This window comes from Arachis hypogaea, chromosome 1 (genome assembly GCF_003086295.3).
Source record: "Arachis hypogaea cultivar Tifrunner chromosome 1, arahy.Tifrunner.gnm2.J5K5, whole genome shotgun sequence".
In the NCBI taxonomy this organism is placed as follows: Eukaryota; Viridiplantae; Streptophyta; class Magnoliopsida; order Fabales; family Fabaceae; genus Arachis; species Arachis hypogaea.
In genome coordinates this window covers 73,829,252-73,851,574 of record NC_092036.1, presented here as the reverse complement: position 1 = coordinate 73,851,574, position 22,323 = coordinate 73,829,252, and the positions used below count along the sequence as shown (strand labels likewise).

The window sequence follows — 22,323 nt, the reverse complement described above, 5'->3', positions numbered from 1 at the left end:
TTACTTTTCTGTATTTTAGCTAAGCATGTAATCTTTTTTGCCATTTTCCATTCCCAGAGCTATGAACAACTAAACCCCTTTCATTGGGTTAGGGAGCTCTGTTGTAATTTGATGGATCAATTATAGTTTTCTTTCTTCTTCCTCTCTCTTTTCACTTGATTTACTAGAAAGCCTTCGATCTTAATTCAATTGGTTTGTTGTCTTGGAAAAGAAACTCTCCATAATTGAATCTCCTCTGAGCCTAGGAAGAGGGATGAAGAGATCATGCTAGAAATGCTTTCTCATGTTGGACCAAATTGGGGTCTGGGCAGATATAGTGACATGTAATCCTCCCAACACTTTGATTTGGAAATACATGTGGTATAAATAGTGACCACACTTCATCTCTTCCCATGAGCAATTAAATCAAGGAATTGGACAATTGTTCAAGCTTATAGAGATTGGGTTGCCAAGGAATTGGAATCCAATCAATTAAGATTGCCAAGGAGATCAATAGATGCTTTGATTGAGGAAGAGATGAAAATAAATTTGATCCGGAGAATACAACATCTCCTAAGCCCAATGAATTCCCCAATTCTGATCTCACCCATTCTCTTTACTTTCTGCCATTTATTTCCATGTTCATCTTCCTGATTCCCCATTTAGATTCTGCACTTTATTTCCTGCAATTTACTTTCCCGCCATTTAATTTCCTGCAATATCAACTACACTCTGTTTAGCTCAACTAGCGTAGTCTTCCAACTAAAGTTGCTTGACCAATCAATCACTGTGGGATTCGACCTTACTCTATTGTGAGTTTTTACTTGACGACAATTCGGTATACTTGCCGAAGGGAAATCTGTTGAGAGACAAATTTTCGTGCATCATCTCTCACTATGAGTTGACTAGGCCTTGTGAACTCAAGTTGGTTGTATGCACTTGACCTTCCTCCATTGGCTAGAGGTTAACTAAGTGAAGGCAATTCACATTTACCATCACAATTGATAATGATAATAAGGATAGGACTTCTAATTCTCTTTCCTTGCTAAGAGCTTTCGTAGTTATTACTTAATTTTCTTGCCATTTTTACTTTCTTGTCTCTTATTTCAAAAATCTCAAAAATATTTTTCCCATAACCAATAGTAAGTATAGTTCCCTGCAATTCCTTAAGAGACGACTCGAGGTTTGAATACTTCGGTTAATTTTATTGGGTTTGCATTTGTGACAAACAATCTAAACATTGAGTGAGGATAATTTATTGGTTTACAGCTATACTTGCAACGCGATATTTTTGTGAAAAAACTTTACGGACATTTTTCCTCCGTCATTGAGAACAGAAAAATAAATAATAAATATTACTAATAAATGAAAAACACACAAATAAAAGAAAAAAATACAATTATGTAAATATAAAAATATTTACACCAACCAATAACTTAGCACACATATGCAACATCCCCGGCAATGGCGCCGAAAATTGATGGGTAGAAAAATGTCGATTAAGAATTTCTGATAAAAAGAGTGTTGCAAGTACATCCTTAACCAACAAAAATTCTACTATCAATTTAGAATATGTCACAATTAAGAATAAATAACCGGGAGTGGAATCCCGAGTCGTTTTCCAAAGAGTTAACACAAGATGTAAATTATTGGTTAGGATTTTCCTCAATATTTTTGAAATTGAGTGATAAAACACTATTTTACGGTTTATTTTGTATTCAATTGAGTGGATTCTACCTATTATTCTCACACTTATGCGTATAATTCGCATGTTTTACATTTTCCTTCCAAATTTTGTGCTATGATTGAAAACATGCTTCTTTGACCTTAAATTTGCTATATTTTAATCCTCTGTTATTACCATCGATACCGTGTTATGTTTGTTAAGTGTCTTCAGATTTTCTAGGGCAGGAATGGCTTAGAGGATGGAAGGGAAGCATGCGAAAATGGAAGAAACACAAGAAATTAAGGATTTAAGAATCTGGTAGCGACGCGCACGCGTGGATGACGCCTACGCGTGACAGAGCGCCACGTGCTGCACTAAACAAAAAACATTGAGGGCAATTTCTGGGCTGTTTTTGGCCCAGTTTCAAGCCCGAAAATGAAGATTAGAGGCTATAGAGTGGAGCAGAAGGGGGGAATCATTCAACACATTCATATACACCTTTTTAGGTTTTAGATGTAGTTTTCTAGAGAGAGAGGATCTCTCTAGGTATTAGGATTTTTAGTTTTATTTCTTCTCCAATTCAGATTCCCATCTTGCTTTAACTTAGTTTCTATTCTGCATTCTATTATTCTAGCATCTTAGTTTATCTTCCCTTGTTGATTTTTCTATTTTCCCAATTTAGTTTATGAACTCTTCATGTTAAATTCAGTTTCCTTTTAATGCAATTTGAGGTATTTCATGTTTATCACTTTTTTCTTCATTTGTTATTATTGATTCCTTGTAATTGATAGTCTTAGATTTTATATTCTCTTATTACTTTTCTATGCTTTTATTTTATGCCTTCCAAGTGTTTGATAAAATGCTTGGTTGGATTTTAAAACAGATTTTTATGTTCTTAATCTGGATTGATCAATTAGAGACTCTTGAGCTATCAAAAATCTTTTGTTGAATGGTAATTGAAGATTGTCGGTTAGCGTTAACTTCACTAAATCTAATCTCTCACTATGAGTTGACTAGGCCTTGTGAACTCAAGTTGATTGTATGCACTTGACCTTCCTTCATTGGGTAGAGGTTAACTAAGTGAAGGCAATTCACGTTTACCATCACAATTGATAATGATAATAAGAATAGCACTTCTAATTATCTTTTCTTGCTAAGAGCTTTCGTTGTTATTACTTAATTTTTTTGCCATTTTTACATTCTTGTCTCTTATTTCAAAAACCTCAAAAATATTTTTTCCTATTACCAATAGTAAGTACAGTTCCCTACAATTCCTTGAGAGATGACTCGAGGTTTGAATACTTCGGTTAATTTTATTAGGTTTGCATTTGTGACAAACAATCTAAACACTGACTGAGGATAATTTATTGGTTTAGAACGATACTTGCAACGTGATATTTTTGTGAAAAATCGTTACTGACATTTTTCCTCCGTCATTGAGAATAGAAAAATAAATAATGAATATTACTAATATAAGAAAAACAAACAAATAAAAGAAAAAAATACAATTATGTAAATATAAATATATTTACACCAACCAATAACTTAGCAAACATATGCAACATCCCCGGCATAGGCTCCAAAAATTGATGGGTAGAAAAATGTCGGTTAAGAATTTCTGATAAAAAGAGCGTTGCAAGTACAGCGTTAACCGACAAAAATTCCACTATCAATTTAGAATATGTCACAATTAAGAATAAATAACCGGGAGTGAAATCCCGGGTCGTTTCCCAAAGAGTTAACAGAAGATGAAAATTATTGGTTAGGATTTTCCTTAATATTTTTGAAATTGAGTGATAAAGCACTATTTTACGGTTTATTTTGTATTCAATTGAGTGGATTTTACCCATTATTCTCACACTTATGCATATAATTCGTACATTTTACATTTTCCTTCCTAATTTTGTGCTTTGATTTAAAACATGCTTCTTTGGTCTTAAATTTGTTAATTTTTAATCCTCTATTATTACCATCGATGCCGTAATATGTTTGTTAAGTGTCTTCAGATTTTCTAGGGCAGGAATGGCTTAGAGGATGGAAGGAAAGCATGAAAAAACGGAAGAAACACAAGAAATTAAGGATTTCAGAATCTGGAAGCGACACGCACGCGTGGATGACGCCTACGCGTGACAGAGCGCCACGTGCTGCACTAAACAAAAAACGTTGGGGGCAATTTCTGAGCTATTTTTAGCTCAGTTTCAAGCCCGAAAATGAAGATTAGAGGCTACAGAGTGGAGCAGAAGGGGGAATCAGTCAACACATTCATACACACCTTTTTAGGTTTTAGATGTAGTTTTCTAGAGAGAGAGAGGCTCTCTCTAGGTATTAGGATTTTTAGTTTTATTTATTCTCCAATTCAGATTCCCATCTTGCTTTAATTTAGTTTCTATTCTGCATTCTATTATTCTAGCATCTTAGTTTATCTTCCCTTATTGATTTTCTATTTTCCCAATTTAGTTTATGAACTCTTCATGTTAAATTTAGTTTCCTTTTTAATGCAATTTGAGGTATTTCATGTTTATCGCTTCTTTCTTCATTTGTTGTTATTGATTCCTTGTAATTGTTAGTCTTAGATTTTACATTCTCTTATTACTTTTCTATGCTTTTATTTTGTGCCTTCCAAGTGTTTGATAAAATACTTGGTTGGATTTTAAAACAGATTTTTATGTTCTTAACCTGGATTGATCAATTAGAGACTCTTGAGTTATCAAAACTCTTTTGTTGAATGGTAATTGAAGATTGCCGGTTAGCGTGAACTTCACGAAATCTAGTCTCTCACTATGAGTTGACTAGTCCTTGTGAACTCAAGTTGATTGTATGCACTTGACCTTCCTCCATTGTCTAGAGGTTAACTAAGTGAAGGCAATTCACATTTACCATCACAATTGATAATGATAATAAGGATAGAACTTCTAATTCTCTTTCCTTGCTAAGAGCTTTCGTAGTTATTACTTAATTTTCTTGCCATTTTTACTTTCTTGTCTCTTATTTCAAAAACCTCAAAAATATTTTTTCCCATAACCAATAGTAAGTACAGTTCCCTGCAATTCCTTGAAAGACAACTCGAGGTTTGAATACTTCGGTTAATTTTATTGGATTTGCATTTGTGACAAACAATCTAAACATTGATTGAGGATAATTTATTGGTTTAGAACTATACTTGCAACGCGATATTTTTGTGACAAATCTTTACTGACATTTTTCATCCGTCATTGAAAACAGAAAAATAAATAATAAATATTACTAATAAACAAAAAACACACAAACAAAAAAAATACAATTACGTAAATATAAATATATTTACACCAACCAATAACTTAGCACACATATGCAACATCCCCGGCAATGGCGCCAAAAGTTCATGGGTAGAAAAATGTCGGTTAAGAATTTCTTATAAAAATAGCGTTGCAAGTACAGCCTTAACCGACAAAAATTCCACTATCAATTTAGAATATGTCACAATTAAGAATAAATAACCGGGAGTGGAATCCCGGGTCATTTCCCAAAGAGTTAACACAAGATGTAAATTATTGGTTAGGATTTTCCTTAATATTTTTGAAATTGAGTGATAAAGCACTATTTTACGGTTTATTTTGTATTTAATTGAGTGGATTTTATCCATTATTCTCACACTTATGTATATAATTCCCATGTTTTACATTTTCCTTCCTAATTTTGTGCTTTGATTGAAAACATGCTTCTTTGGCCTTAAATTTGCTAATTTTTAATCCACTGTTATTACCATCGATGCCGTGATATGTTTGTTAAGTGTCTTCAGATTTTCTAGAGCAGGAATGGCTTGGAGGATGGAAGCAAGCATGCAAAAATGGAAGAAACACAAGAAATTAAGGATTTCAGAATCTAATAGCGACACGCACGCGTGGATGACGCCTACGCGTGACAGAGTGCCACGTGCTGCAATAAACAAAAAACGTTTGGGGCAATCTCTGGGCTGTTTTTGGCCCAGTTTCAAGCCCAAAAATGAAGATTAGAGGCTTCAAAGTGGAGCAGAAGGGGGGAATCATTCAACACATTCTTACACACCTTTTTAGGTTTTAGATGTAGTTTTCTAGAGAGAGATGCTCTCTCTAGGTATTAGGATTTTTAGTTTTATTTCTTCTCCAATTTAGATTCCCATCTTGCTTTAGTTTAGTTTCTATTCTGCATTCTATTATTCTAGCATCTTAGTTTATCTTACCTAGTTGATTTTTCTATTTTCCCAATTTAGTTTATGAACTCTTCATGTTAAATTCAGTTTCCTTTTTAATGCAATTTGAGGTATTTCATGTTTATCGCTTCTTTCTTCATTTGTTGTTATTGATTCCTTGCAATTGTTAGTCTTAGATTTTACATTCTCTTATTACTTTTCTATGCTTTTATTTTGTGCCTTCCAAGTGTTTGATAAAATGCGTGGTTGGATTTTAAAATAGATTTTTATGTTCTTAACTTGGATTGATCAATTAGAAACTCTAGAGTTATCAAAACTCTTTTGTTGAATGGTAATTGAAGATTTTTGGTTAGCGTGAACTTCACTAAATCTATTCTCTCACTATGAGTTTACTAGCCCTTGTGAACTCAAGTTGATTGTATGCACTTGACCTTCCTCCATTGGCTAGAGATTAACTAAGTGAAGGCAATTCACATTTACCATCACAATTGATAATGATAATAAGGATAGTACTTCTAATTCTCTTTCCTTGCTAAGAGCTTTCGTAGTTATTACTTAATTTTCTTGCCATTTTTACTTTCTTGTCTCTTATTTCAAAAACCTCAAAAGTATTTGTTCCCATAACCAATAGTAAGTACAGTTCCCTACAATTCCTTGAGAGACGACTTGAGGTTTGAATACTTCAGTTAATTTTATTGGGTTTGCATTTGTGACAAACAATCTAAACATTAACTGAGGATAATTTATTGGTTTAGAACTATACTTGCAACGCAATATTTTTGTGAAAAATCTTTACTGACATTTTTCCTCTCCGTCATTGAGAACAGAAAAATAAATGGCAAGGAATTAAAGTAATGAGTACTAACAAGTGGTGTTTTGTATTTAAAATAAAAGGCCTTGGTCAAGGGAGAAAATTGGAGTTTCTATCCTTGTTGTCTTTTCCAAGTAGAATAGTAAATGTTCATTGCTTCTACTTAGTCATTCTCTAACAATTGAAGGAAAGTCAAGTGGCTTCACTAACTCTAGCTCACAAGTCCTAGTCACTTCGTGGGAAATGACTAGAGTTGGTGAGAATTGAGTTAGCCAGCAATGTCCAATTACAAATTAATACTTGAGTATCACAACTCAAGGGACCCCAGTTAATCAACCGCTAAACCAAGTTGAAAGGTCTACTCCATTAACATGAATGCCATTTTCATAAAAACATAATAGGAGTAAATAAAAGACATGATAATTGCAAAAAATTAATTAAATCAAAAATAGCATGAACAATAATTAACCAGAATCAAACACGTACTTAGATTAAACATAAAATAATTCAATGCATTAATAAAATTCAAAAATAGCAAGATCTAAACATGAATTCAAAGCAATTAAATGGAAAACAAAAGTATAGAAGTAACAGAGAGGAACATGATAAACCACTATTTTATGGTTTATCTTGTGTTTACTTAAGTGGTTTTTATCAACTCTTTACTCACTCATTCATATGATTTGCATGATTTTACAATTCCTTCCCAAATTTATTCTATGATTAAAAACTTGCTTCCTAGACATTTAAACTATAAATTTTTAATTTCCCTTATACCATTCAATGTCATGATCTGTGCATTAAGTGTTTTCAGGCTTTAGAACACTATGAAGACAATGGCTCCCATTGAAGGTAGTAGCAGCTCTCTCAAGATCCAAATCCAAACAAAGCTAAGAACATCGAAAATCCTAGAGAAAAGTAGGTGTTTCTCTCTCTAGAACTCAAAACTAATCAAAAACTCAAGTTGAAATTCAAGTGTGTCCAGTCTCAGCTCCATCCCTGCCTCTATTCTGTGATTTCGGGCTTGGATCTAGGTCTAAATCAGCGCAAAAATCGTCCCCAGCGAGTTCTGTTAAGTGCAGCACGTGATGCTCTGTCACGCGTACGCGTCGGCCACGAGTACGCGTCGCTGAACCTTGCACCTGTCCACTCGTACGCGTCAGTCACGCATACGCGTCGCTGAACGACGCTCCTAGTCACGCGCACGCGTCGGCCATGAGTGTGCGTCACTCCTCGCTTCTCAAATCTTCACTTTCTTGTGCTCCTTCCACTTTGACATGCTTCATCTTCATCCTTTAGGCCATCTATGCCCTGTTAACCTGAAAATACTTAACAAACACATCACGGCATCAAATGGTAATAAAGGAGAATTAAAAATTAACAATTTTAAGGCCTAGGAAATATGTTTTCAATCATAGCACAAAATTAGGAAGGAAACTTAAAAACATGCAATTTACATGAATAAGTGTGAGAATAGTTGACAAAACCCACTCAATTCAGTCCAAAATATATCATAAAATAGTGGTGTATCAAATCTCTTATGCTAACGGTGGTGACGTTGAGAGTTGTTCTTGATGAGAGGTGATGATTTGATAATTCTAGAAAAGATTGAGAATGAACTAATAATCTTGTATGTGTTTGCACAATTGAGAGATCCCTTATGCCAACGCACTTATGTTTACTATTGAGTGTGAACGATTGGCAAATTGTCTTTCATTTGAATTTAAAATCTTTTCATAAGCTTTTAATATAATATTCCTTCTTATATATATATATATAATCTAGCTTGAGTCGTAGCATCAAACCATAATTGAATTATGACCTAAGCATAAGGCAATGAATGGTAGGGTGTTACGGAATTAGCTTGAAAGCTCTTTCTCACTATTTTTTATTTAACTAGGAATAGTGTTTCAAAGAGTGTACGACACATATTGATTTTCAATTGCTCTAATTTGAATAAGTGAGATAAAATTCGGAATAGAAAACTCTTGGAAATCATTCTTTCTTGTAAGTTTCAATTGTTTAGGAATAATCTCAAATCATATTTGAAATTGAATCAGAATTGTGCTTCACCTCTTTTCTTAAGTAATTGACTAAGGAATTAGCAATTAATTAGGTTAAAGAGAAATTGAATTACCAAGGAATTGGTATTTAATTATTTGTGATATATTGTGATTAATCTTTGCATACCTCAAATAAATAAACACAAAGATTATTTTTCTATAGAGTGAATATCTCTAAAACCTTAACATTCTTATCATTATTGTTTATACTCACTATTTTGCTATTTGTCTTGCCCTTGTTCACATTTAATTTCCTAATCTCTCTATTTTTTATTTGTCTAATTAGAATAATCAATTAATCATTTTTGCTTAGTCCTTTAATCCTCATGAAAATGATAACTCACTCACCGTGATATTATTTAATACGATTCGGTGTATTGTCGAGTTGTAGTTTTGTGAAATTCCGCATCAGAAATGTTGTTAGGAGGGATAATATCGGTATTATTTCTTATTGGTACAACTCCATTAGTGTAGCAATGGCTAGAAGTAATGGTGCATGGAGGCCTCCTAGGACATTTCATCTTTTCTGTGTCAAGCATATTACGTCGAACTTCTTACAAAGATTCAAGACACTATACTTGCAGAAACTCATCATAAATTTGGATAAACATGTTTTTCAGTATACTCGACCATGTACACTACCAAAAGGAAGAAGGTGGGATCTATGCTTTGTGAGAAGGAAGAATGTAGAATTTATACAAGGTTTAGGGGATAGGAGACAGCTACATGCAGAATGCATGATGCACGCATGCCACCCTCCCACGCTTCTCGTAGGTAAGAAGAAGCCCTTTGCAAGGAAAGCAGAGCTCCTAGCTAGCCCTAAGACGTGTGTCTACTCCCCAGCTTCTTGCCCTCAGCGTGTTGATAGCGTCAAATCCTCGTCCACTGCGAGAAGTTTTAGGGCACCAAACATATGTTTAACCCCTGCGCAGCCCACTCACCTGTACATCACTAAAACTAAACCAATATAAAAAATAATTTTGAGTCTTTTCCTTGGATCATATTTTCTCTATACATTAAATCATTGGTAATTTTAAAAATTTGCAAGACAATCAAGAGCTTCAGTACATTAAATTGCATATTCTTTGATTTTGTTCCGACACAGTGTTTTCTTTTTTTTTGTTTACAGTGGTTTTATTTTAATGTTCATTGTTCATGTCTTCTTGGCTGCATTTGATTTTGAGAATAGAACAAGACAAAATAAGACATTGAAAACAAGATACAAAGAATATAGATATAAAAATTAATATTTTTGAATTTTGTTTGGTAATGAACTGAATATAAAATAGAACAAATAATAAAAAGTTTAATTGACCTTTATTTTTTTTCTTCATACAAAATTTAGAATAAAAAATAAAATGATAAAAAAAATATAACTACAAAAATTAATAATAATAATAATAAAATAAAAAATAAAAAAAATTAAGTTGTGTCTTTATTTAATATTTCTATACTTTTGTTATTAAAAAAATATAAAATACACTAATTTAATATTTTAAGATATAATATTTCTATTTATATTTCACTTGTTAAATATAATTTACATTTTTTTATTCGTGTTTTAAAATCCTGTTTTTATAAATAAGTGCAATTCTTGAGTACAAAAGTAGACAATTTTTTGTGACTTAGCCAATTTGTACTAGCATTTTACTTGCACCTATCACACTAACAAGTAATAACCGATGTGTACAAGCTAAAGAGCTTGTATTTTCATTTTGTATATTTATCTTTTTTTTTGTTACAAGATTTTGTAAAAACAAATAATAAAATTCTACAATCTTAGAAATACTGAAATAGAACAAACTAAAACCAAACTAGTTTGGAATGTGTATAACCATAGTTATCAGAATCGAACCGATAATCAACCCGGTCATATCACTGGGTCATTGAGTTATTGGTTCAACCGGTGGGTCACTGATTCACCCGGTTAACCCGGTCATAATTAAAAAATATAAAATTATATAAGTAAAATTAAAATAAGGTTTTAAAACTTAAAATGCAAGTCTTTACAAACATTAATAATCTATTATCAAGTCTTAAACATAACTAATAATCTATAAAAAGATAATAAACTAGTCTCTAGTACAAAATATGTTCTCAATTTTACTTTCTACATAACTTTCAACCTCATCACATGCTCTATAACTTTCTGCATAATTTTCTTGAGATTTCCTTTTCTTATTCATAAATTCTTCAATCCTTTGCCCAAATTGATGAGCAACAAAAGGTGGAACCTTTTGGCAACAAAAGATTTACTTAAGTCAGTTTTTAAGCAACACAGCAACCACCACCATTCCACCAAAGCTCTTTGACTTTGTGATTCAACAGAGTGAACAAACAGCAATTCAAAAAAAGTGCCAGCAACAAATAGCAACAGCTCTAAAAAACACTGTAACTCTTAAATACAACAACCATCAACAAACAACACTAAAAAACTAAATGAAACATCAGCATCCACCAGATTTAAGTTCAACAATAATTCTAACTAAAGTAATAACCACCAGATTCAATAACAACTCTAAAAAATCAAATACAATAGTAAATTAGTAATAACCACCAGATTTAATAATAAAACTAACTAAAATATGCTCAGCTTCAACTGTTCAACAACTCTAAAATTCAATTACAATAGTCAACAGTAACCACCATGTTCAGTATTCAACAATTCTAGTGAAAGGCCAGGGTCAAAAAATTGAAGGGAGCTCACCTGGATAACTGGTTCCTAGACCGCGACTAAGAAGACGACCACTACCACCTGACTGACCCGAGGGAGCAGATGCAGAGATGCTGCTTGCTTTCTGTCTTCTGTGAGCTTTTTTCCACCGACGAAGTGAACGCAGGGTAGGAGCACGGGACTGCGACGACAACGAGGTGAGCGACGAGGTGAGGGAGTGAGACCGTGACTGTGAGAGACCGAGAGTGACGAGGTGAGCAGAGAGGCGACAAAATAACGAGGTAACCCACGATGGACTGATGGAGTGACGAGGTGAGGGCGAGGGTCAGCGACTGCCGATTGCCACGAGGCAACGACGGAGGACAGAGGAGCAAAGAAACAACAGATGAGTGATGGGCCCTGGGGGCTTCCACACTTCCACTGGAATCAAATTAGGGGCAATGGGGTGGGGGGAATAGCGTTTAGGGTTTCGTTGAATGAAAAGGGAGGGGGATTTGATAGCCAAATGATGTCATTCCCAATTGGTTTTAAAGAAAAAAAAAGCACAACCCGGTCCGGGTTGAATTAACCAGACTATTCACCGATTTTGACAAAAACCTGTCAAATCAAACCGGATTCCACCAGGTCCCATGCATAGCCGGTTTGACGAGTAGCTCGGCCCGACCTAATAACCGGATGACCGGATTTCAAATTGAATCGGCCAAATTGAGCCGGATTTGATAACTATGTGTATAACTATGGGCTAATGTTAAAAATAAATCTATTCTGCTTTATGCATGTTAATAGCTATCAAAATCTTCCAATTGAGGAATTCTAATGTGACTGAGACAGTTGTCAGCATTATTACATTATATTGACATTGATTTAATGAAAAATAGCTAACAGTGGTATAAAATAATTATTATTGTGGATATTATAACATAGAATATTATGATACATAATAGAACATAAAATACTATCATATATAATAAAGTATAGAATATTATCAATTAGTGGAATATGAATTTTTATAATCTATTTTAACTAATTAGTAAAAGGGAGTAGATAAATAATATTCTATTATAATTTAATTAAAAATTTTTATTTATAACACATTAAGAATATCACGTAACAGAGAATACAACACATAATTACTTATCTCAAGTAGTCATTTAGCTCTTTTAAAAAGAATATTATGTATACAATATTAGTATGAATGTATTATATTATATTGAGTGATACATATTGAGAATTAATAACAAAATTTTTTACTCTCTCTTATAATTTTCTAGTTCTATTTCTATCTATTTATCTTAATTTCACAACAAATGAGATGTGCGTTACGTGGTCTCAGGCTTTGTGGTGGTGAGGGTCACAGCCGAAATCGATGCCCGCACCATGGGAGAGCTAGTGCTAGTAGCTCAGCTCTGAATGAGTAGTTGTCAACTCGACTCTGTGTTGGAGTTTCGTGACATCCAATCCCCCTCTGGACGCTCCTAATAGAATCAACAGAGGTTCTTGACATAGAGTTCTCAGAATAAGACTTCAGTAGATGCCTCGCATCCAACGATAATCGACTAGGAACAACTTGAGGCACGGGCGCCTGTACAGGTTCCTAGGTAGAAAATAAATTACTCACTCACTAAGATGACTCAAGACCTTGAACCCAATCAATAATTTGCCTATATTGTTCCTCATCTTGTGCCAATGTTCCTAGTAATTATGACAATGAATAGTGCGGTGTCTGTGTCGGTATGTATTCCTCATGCATGGTAGAAGGCTGACTGTTGCTGAGCGGATAATTTATACGCTTTTTGGCATTATTTTTAGGTAGTTTTTAGTATGATCTAGCTACTTTTAGGGATGTTTTTATTTATTTTTATTCAAAATTTACATTTCTGGACTTTACTATGAGTTTGTGTGTTTTTCTATGATTTCAGGTATTTTCTGGCTGAAATTGAGGGACTTGAGCCAAAATCTGATAGGAGGCTGACAAAGGACTGCTGATGCTGTTGGATTCTGACCTCCCTGAACTCGAGATGAATTTTCTGGAGCTACAGAACTCCAAATGGCACGCTCTTAAATGCGTTGGAAAGTAGACATCCAGGGCTTTCCAGCAATATATAATAGTTCATACTTTATTCAAGTTTAGATGACGCAAACTGGCGTTCAACGCCAGTTCCATGCTGTATTCTGGAGTAAAACGCCAGAAACACGTCACAAACCAGAGTTAAACGCCAAAAACACGTTACAACTTGGCGTTTAACCCCAAGAGAAGTCTCTGCACGTATAAAGCTCAAGCTCAGCCCAAGCACACCCCAAAGTGGGCCCCGGAAGTGGATTTCTACACTTAGACTTATTTCTGTAAACCCTAGTAGCTAGTTTAGTATAAATAGAACTTTTTACTATTGTACTAAGCATCTTTTGACCGGGTCCTTTTCCCTATTTTTCAATTTCATATGCCATTTGGGGAGGCTGGCCATTCAGCCATGCCTAGACCTTGTTCTTATGTATTTTCAACGGTGGAGTTTCTACACACCATAGATTAAGGTGTGGAGCTCTGCTTTTCCTCGAGTATTAATGCAAAGTACTATTGTTCTTCTATTCAATTCATGCTTATTCTTATTCTAAGATATTCGCTGCAGTTCAACATGATGAATGTGATGATCTGTGACACTCATCATTATTCTCACCTATGAACGCGTGACTGACAACCACTTCCGTTCTACCTTAGAACGAGCGTGTATCTCTTAGCCTCCATTCCGAAAGATCGGAGTCTTCGTGGTATAAGCTAGAATTATTGGTGGCCATTCCTAAGATCTGGAAAGTCTAAATCTTGTATGTGGTATTCCGAGTAGGATCTAAGATGGGATGACTGTGACGAGCTTCAAACTCGCGAGTGTTGGGCGTAGTGACAGACGCAAAAAGATCAATGGATCCTATTCCGACATGATCGAGAACCAACAGATGATTAACTGTGCTGTGACAGAGCATTTGGACCATTTTCACTGAGAGGACGGACGGTAGCCATTGACAACAATGATCCCCCAACATACAGCTTGCCATGAAAAGGGGTAAGAATGATTAGATGAAAGCAGTAGGAAAGCAGAGATTCAGAAGGAATACAGTATCTTCATGTGCTTATCTGAAATTCCCACCAATGAATTACATAAATATCTCTATCTCTATTTTATGCTTAATTTATTTTTACATTCGAAAACCATTATAACCATTATAATCTGCCTGACTGAGATTTATAAGATGACCATAGCTTGCTTCATACCAACAATCTCCGTGGGATCGACCCTTACTCACGTAAGGTTTATTACTTGGACGACTCAGTGCACTTGCTGGTTAGTTGTGTAAAGTTGTGAAAAAGAGTGATATTACAATTGTGCGCCATTGAGATCACAATTTCGTACACCAACTGTATGGCTGTATGATAGGTTGTCTAGAAGGTTGTGCATATTCATGAGTATGGTGGGTATGAATATGATTGTGGATATGTTAGGTATGGATACAGTGAGTATACATGTGGTTGTGGTTGTGGTGGTTGTTCTTGCTAAGATGATTATTCTTACTGAGGTGGGTGTTGTTGCTGAGGTAGTTGTTCTTGTTGATGTGGTTGCTCCTATTGTGGTTGTCGCTCTTGATTGGCATGTTCAGAAAGTCGCAGGTAATCACTGAATTTACCAATATACTAGTCCATGTATTGGCCAGATGGTTAATAGTAGTCGACTTGTATACCAGTCAATATGCATGCATGACTATTTAATCATTGAGAGATCCACTTTTCGTGCTCTACGCCCCAGTTCTTGTTCTTTGAACCCGTCAGGACTATGTTATGGGACGCTAAGAGATTCATAGGTTTGACAGGAGGGTCTTGATGATAGTCAAACTGTCTTCTGACCCTATCAGTCAGATCCACTCCACAGTCTTTAAGCATATTAAAGGCACAGTTGCACTCCAGAGATCTGCATCACCGTTGATCTTATATGGAATAAGATGCGGCACAATCCGGTTGGGACTATATGAGTCCCACAAACTGTAAAAACATATCAAATCTGAAAGATATAAATGCACAATCTTTTAATTTAATTTAATATAAGAAAAAGTATAAATGACAAAACACGTACCCTGTTCAGAGAAAGATTGTCCAACCTTCTCCTGATGCCAGCAGTTGTCCACTTTTTATATTCCTCGATATTAAGTTGATAATTATTCCGCCTGGCATATTGTAACAACCCGTATTTTTATAAAAATTCGGACATAACCTCCCCTAAAAGTGCACTTAACCACCCTTAAGGGTTCTTCAATTCATAACTCATTTGAACCATCAACCACAATATCATCAGATTAAGTCATAACTTATTGGTAATATTAGTCACTACATCAAAAATTTCTAAATCCACATGTTAGCTAAATTTTACCTGTGAGCGAATGGAAAGCTAGTATCCATCGACAGCATTCCTATTGACGGCATCCGTATCTAGGCCCACACAAGGAGCATCACCAAAGGACCATCCATATCTTTATAATCATACCTTGATGCCCGACATAAGAATTGATACATGTGTGTAAGGCAAGCTAAACCCCAACTAAATTTCTAAATCTGAGAAAAATCACGCAGCAACGGCAAATACTTCTGGTGCGTAGTAAATCCAGAATTGCCACTAAATAACGTCATTCCAAATAGACACATTATGTAAAATTTCACATAAATTTCCCTACTTAATCGGTCAGTCAAATGTTGGGGCCAATTTAGGATACAGAACCATGCCAGCTTGATTTCGCTTCCTCTATGATCATTCGAGCTAGGAGCACTACCAAATTGGGTCATGCACTTGTTCTCTAATCTACTTGTGCTATGGTCAGTTGAACTAGTCACTAGCAAGCCGTGAGTTCGGAGTCCGAAAATCATGGCTACATCCTCCAAAGTAATCGTGCACTCGCCATGTGAAAGATGAAATGTGTGTGTCTTAGGATGCCGCCTTTCAACCAGTGCATCTATAGTCGGACTGTGAGACAAGATCCTCCCAATCTGAGATATATGATAGAACTCGCTCTCTCTTACTTGTTCCTCCACCCGAACATCATATGTGTTTACTTGGTATAAGTGTCTCGTGTGCAAATTTTTTGAACTCTAAAAACAGAAGTAATAACTAGCCATCAATAACCAAACTAGTCAATAATTACTATTGCTAAATTAATACTCGATTTAGTAATAATATAGTTAATAATTACTAAATTACTGAAAATTCAAATAATTTATAATCACTAACTGAATTACTAATTATTAAGCACAACAGTAAACACAAAAATTACTTACATATATAGAATATTAAAGATATTTTGACATATGCTCGTCAACACATATGATGTCACATTTTTTTATCTTTATCTTTAATTCTATAGTAAAAAAAATATACGAACCGTTACTTATATTTTCCTTGTTTTTTACTAAAAATATTAATAATAATAACTTTGAATCTTATTAAAAACATATCCTAAGTATTAATAATTATCCGATTTAAATTTGTTTTTCTTATTTCCAATAAATATTGCAAATAGTAAACATAGCTAAAATTTAATAACAATAATTCTATTTTTCAATAAATAATTAAAATAAAAAAAAACCTAACAGTATATATTAATAATTAAAAATAATTTAATTTTATTATTAAAAACTAAATTCACTACATATATAAAATAACTTGAAATATAAACTAATTAAAACTGAAACATCTAACATTCTGTATAAAAAAATTCTAAAAATAATCCATAGTCATTAAATAATAATTAAGGCTAATATATTTTAGTCAAATTTTAACCCAAAACTTATATTTTTCATCTCAATTTTTTTAAATGAAAAGAAATGAGAATAAATTCGATTTTCATAATTTATTCTAGTTTATCACCAAATAGAATACAAGAACACAAAATTTTGTGTCTCTGTCTATCAGTCTCTTGTCCTGTCTTGTTCTCAGTGTCTTGTCCTGTCCTGTTCTCAGAAACAAACGCAGCCTAAAAAATTATACATTAACAAGTATTAAATAAATAATTTTTTTGAAATCAATTATTTAAAATAAAATTACTAAATAATTATGTTTTTTAAAAAATTATTTAAAATATAACTAAAATAACTAAAAAGGGTCAATTTTTCAAAAAAAAAAATTAAAACAAAACTAAAATTACTAAAACGGGCTGTTTTTCAAAAACAAATTATATAAAATGAAACTAAGATTAATAAAATTTCAGTTTTTTAAAAAAATTAATTAATCTAAAACTAAAATTAAAAAAAAATATACTAACATCCAATTAATATTATAAACTAACAACAATTTACTAACACTAATAATTAATACTATTATTATAACTATAACAAAAAAAATATATTCTCTAACTACTCCTAATCAACTAACAAGTAATTTATTTATCTATTAAACAAAAAATAATTTAAAAAAATTATATACTTTTAGTTTTTAGAAATTTTAGCTCAAAAAATTAAGATTAGTCTTAACTAACTACTAATAAAACATATAAAATATGTATTTTTTTCTACATATGAGGCTGCTATTTTTTCTGTTGTTGAGAGGGAAAATCAACTTTTAATTTTTAGATTTATTTTTCAAAATGGATGGGGCAACGAAGACGAGGATAGGGACCGGAGAAAAAAGAATGAACGAGGAAGAGGAGGGTTAGCTTTAAGGTTAACGTGTGCGAAGAGAAAGAGAGTTGCCACGTGTCGACCATGTAGGACAAAACACTGGTGACGTTTTAAACAAAACGTTACGCCATTTTTTACTTAACGGCGTCAACGTTTTTGTCGCTAATACTGACGATTTTTATAGCGCTGATAATTTTAGTTGTTGGGCCATTTTGGTGGCTAACACCACTTTTAGTCCAATATTAAAAAAAAAAAATTCCCAAAAGAAAAGCCGGATCTCTTGTGCTTTTTCACACATATCATAAAAAATAATATATATATATATATATATATATATATATATATATATATATATATATATATATATATATATTGTTACCCTTGAGCAATGCTTTTGGCCTGTGTTATTACTTATTACCCGTGAGCATTTTGTATAACATTAAACCAAACCACATATTTATAGCATATCAGATTTTGATGAAGTTCATTCAAACACAATATACTGTAATATAATACTTTAATGATTAGAAAGAAATAGCATGAATTGAAAAAATCAACCTTTGAAAAGAATGAAAATGGGACAAATATTTTGAAACGAAGAACTAACAAGTCTGAAGAATGAGATGGAGAGGAAGAAAAGGAAGAGATCATGAAAAAATAACTGTGAATTAAGATTGTGAATGAGAATAGGAATAAGGGCAAAATTGAAAAAAATTGATTAATCGTTGACTATTAAAAAGATTAACAGATAAAATTAAAATTTATTTAAATGTTACGAATAAAATTAAATCAAATTAAATATTAGGAATAATTTTAAAAAATTTTAAAAATATTAGAACAAAAAATATAATTTATTCTTAATTTTTTTTTACCAAAAAAATTAATGTACTTTGAAATTAAGCAACGAAATTTTAAATAGAATTCGCACATAATTTTGTTATATTATAGTATACATCAACAAAAAGCTCACATAATTTTAATGGGGATAAAAAAGGTAGAAAAGAAAAACAAAACTTAAAAGGTTGTTTGCCTTGTTCAAATATAGAAAAATTAAATGTATGACTTGTCCAAGATCTATTTTAGGGGAGATGGGTGACTTGGTACTATTTTTACAATAATTTAATTTTGACGCATTAACAGTATAAAATATTTTATATAATTGTTTAATTATATCTATTTTTTAATGATAATTTATGCAATTAATATAAAAGATAATTATTTTTTGTGATGTATTGTTATAAAATTGAATATATATATAAAATTATTTTATATTTACAATGTATTAAAATTGAATATACCGTGTATAATATTTCTTAAATTTTAAAATGGTCAATGCATACTTTTAGAAATAAAGAGAAGCCAAGTTGAATTATGGTAAATTTCAAGGGAGAAAATATAAGCTGCTTGTATTTTTTCGTTTTTGGACAAGCTTTCTTGTTCTTGGTCTGGGACAAGCTTGTATTTCTACATTTGGAGTTGTACCCTTTATTTTTTTGCCAGAGCTTGTAGATTTTTAGTTTTTTTTTTCTTTTTTTGGTCGGATGATTTTTAGTTTTGGACAGAGCAGTTATTAACCTATTATACCCTTTTTTGGGCTGAAGGTTATTATGACTATTATATTTTTGGAGAGGATACCCTTTTAGTTCTCTCCTTTGGATAATATGTTGGGCTCAACAGAAACACTACAAGAAAATGCTGCATCAAGGTTCCAGACCGAAAAACATGAATTGTGTAACAATCAATAAAACATGAATTGTATCTTGTTCAGAAAACAAAATGAATTGCGTGTGCAGTGTCTAACAAAAAAAAAAAAAAAAAAACAGAATTTTTATCTTAGCAAAATTCTGAGAACCAGACCGGTCATCAAACCGCTCTAGTCACTAATTCACAAAGATAAGCCCTTGTGTGTTCTGAAAATAATGCCTCCACAGTGGTCGAATCTACATAGAATTTGGCAAAATAATTAGATCATACTTAAATCTTTGACAAATATATCTATAAAAGCACTTTGACGCATCAATCTAGGATTAATGGTCATAAATCATGTGTACCTTGTCTTGTCCTCCAACATCCCAAACTGTGAAGCTAACATTCTTGTACTCAACAATCTCAACATTGAAACCTGTTTCATTAAGAAAGTAATTAACAACTATATTCTTTGATATTATAATGAACTAATGACAGACAATCTAAAAACTTCTTTAGTGGAAATTGCAACTAATTTTTTAGGAGAATGTGACAGACAAATTCTTTTATTCAAGTTATATTTAATTATTGATCACTATAAATTCATGCAGTTAGTAACATGTGTCATTTAATATGAAATGAATTAAGAATCTAATTATACGTGATTTAATGTATTGTTGTGCAGATTAGAGCTAATGAATACTGCTACAAAGGGAAGCCTTGGTTGAGAACTGGCTACGAACTTCTAAGAGTTAGTAATAAGATATAAATATATCATAACTACCCATATAATCTAAAATTATTTTTTTCATCAACGATTCAGATGCTGAATTTCAGAGAAACTAAAGAAATAAAGATATTTGATAGGGATATCAGATAGAACTACTGACATAACTACCTTAAAATAAGTAATTTTGCAGTTGCAATCTTCCCTCTGAATTGTAGGAGCAGCTCCACCATTCCAGCATCAGATACAAGGCATGCCAAGTGAAGCACACTTGAGGCATCTTTTATGTCCTCCATTAGTTGGCTTTCAGATTCAGATGACATGCTTGAGCAAAACAGTAATGACACTAAATTAAACAGAGCATTAGCAAGGCAGAAGAAGAAAAACATTAGCAACATTAGCAACATTATTTGAGCAAAAATTTCAGAAATTAAAAGGAAGAAGAAGAACCAAGCATTCAATAACCAGAGCCATCGGTAACCAGAGCAAAATTAAAAGGAAGAAACAAAGCACGACCACTCACCTTTGACGGAGGCACGGACGGCAACCGGTGAGAGACGAGACGACGGCGACAGGTGAGACGATGGCAAACAGCGAGCTGCTCCAAGCCACGAACAGAGAAGCCAGTGGGCGAAGTGCCGAGCTACCTGGGTTCTGGACCTGGGGAAGAAGAAGAAGCGGAGGCGCCAAGAACGGAGAACCTGGGGACAGCGGCGACAAGAAACCTAGGGCTAGGATTTTGCTTCAAAGGGATTGCACTTTTCCAATGTGCACGAATGAGAGGGGAAGGGGGTTCAGGCGAATGGTTTCAGCTTGGTTTTGGTTTTCCTTTTTTTCTTTTTTTTTAAACACAAAACGGCGTCATTTTTATAGAACCGGCCAGTTATCGGTTCGGTTCAACCGGCCGGTTTAACAGTTTTTAAATGATTTTTTATCAGCGATTATTAGTAGCAAATCGAACCCTTTTTATGTCGGTTTTCAGTTGAACCAGTTTGACCGGCCGGTCCGATTCGATTTTCAAAACATTGTATCTTAGACTACGTTTATTTACAAAGAGATAGAGACACAAAATCATGTTTGAACTTTATTAATATGCCAGGCAAATTCAGTGTAAAAATTGGATACTATTGTGTGTATTTGGATTTGTATTTGCAAACGAATATTAGTCTTAATGTGCTTTTGAAAAGGTAATTTTGGATTGATGTTCAAAGAAGTTAATTCTGGATTTACACAATGAAATGACAAACCAAACACAAACATTATTGTCACTCACAAAGTGATTTTTGTTTTTTTCTTTTCAAATCACTTACCATCCTTATTCTAGAATATTGTAAAGATAATTTGAAATACAAATAACATATAATAAATAAGTGATATATCAATTAAGAAAGGATAAAATCCATTTTTTAATCTTAAATTGTGAAATATAGATGAACTACGCGGGGTAAAATTTTTTTAGTCGAAATTGTCAAAGCATTTGAGAGATTTTGTAGTAGAAATTTCCATAAAATAAATAATAATTTAAATCAATTGTGTAAGTATAAATGAACAAATAAAACCGTTTAACACGTGCATTTAATTACATAACGTCATATAAGTAAAAATAATTATTTTTTAAATTGAACGTATGAATGATTATCTAAAAAAATAAATATAATTAAATAACTATGTAAAATAATTTACATTTAGTGCATCAAAATTAAACTATATATATATATATATATATATATATATATATATATATATATATATATATATATATATATAATTGTTTAGAATAAATAAATAAACAAACATATATTTTTGTCCCTTAACTTTCTATTAAGGTTTTAGAATAAATAAATCTTTACTGAAATATCTCTAAACCTTTAATAAAACTAAAATTAGCTCCGATTACATTAAT

The 22,323-nt window shown here is 32.8% G+C and overlaps 1 long non-coding RNA gene across 1 annotated transcript; it reads right to left on the bottom strand.

The window, feature by feature from the left end:
• Positions 1 to 19,700: 19,700 nt before the first annotated feature.
• Positions 19,701 to 21,262, bottom strand: LOC112805777 (uncharacterized). Its single transcript, XR_003203769.3, has 4 exons — positions 20,944 to 21,262; positions 20,592 to 20,766; positions 20,059 to 20,129; positions 19,701 to 19,947 (listed from the first exon to the last, which is right to left on the bottom strand). It is a non-coding gene; the product is annotated as an uncharacterized lncRNA (long non-coding RNA).
• Positions 21,263 to 22,323: the final 1,061 nt, after the last annotated feature.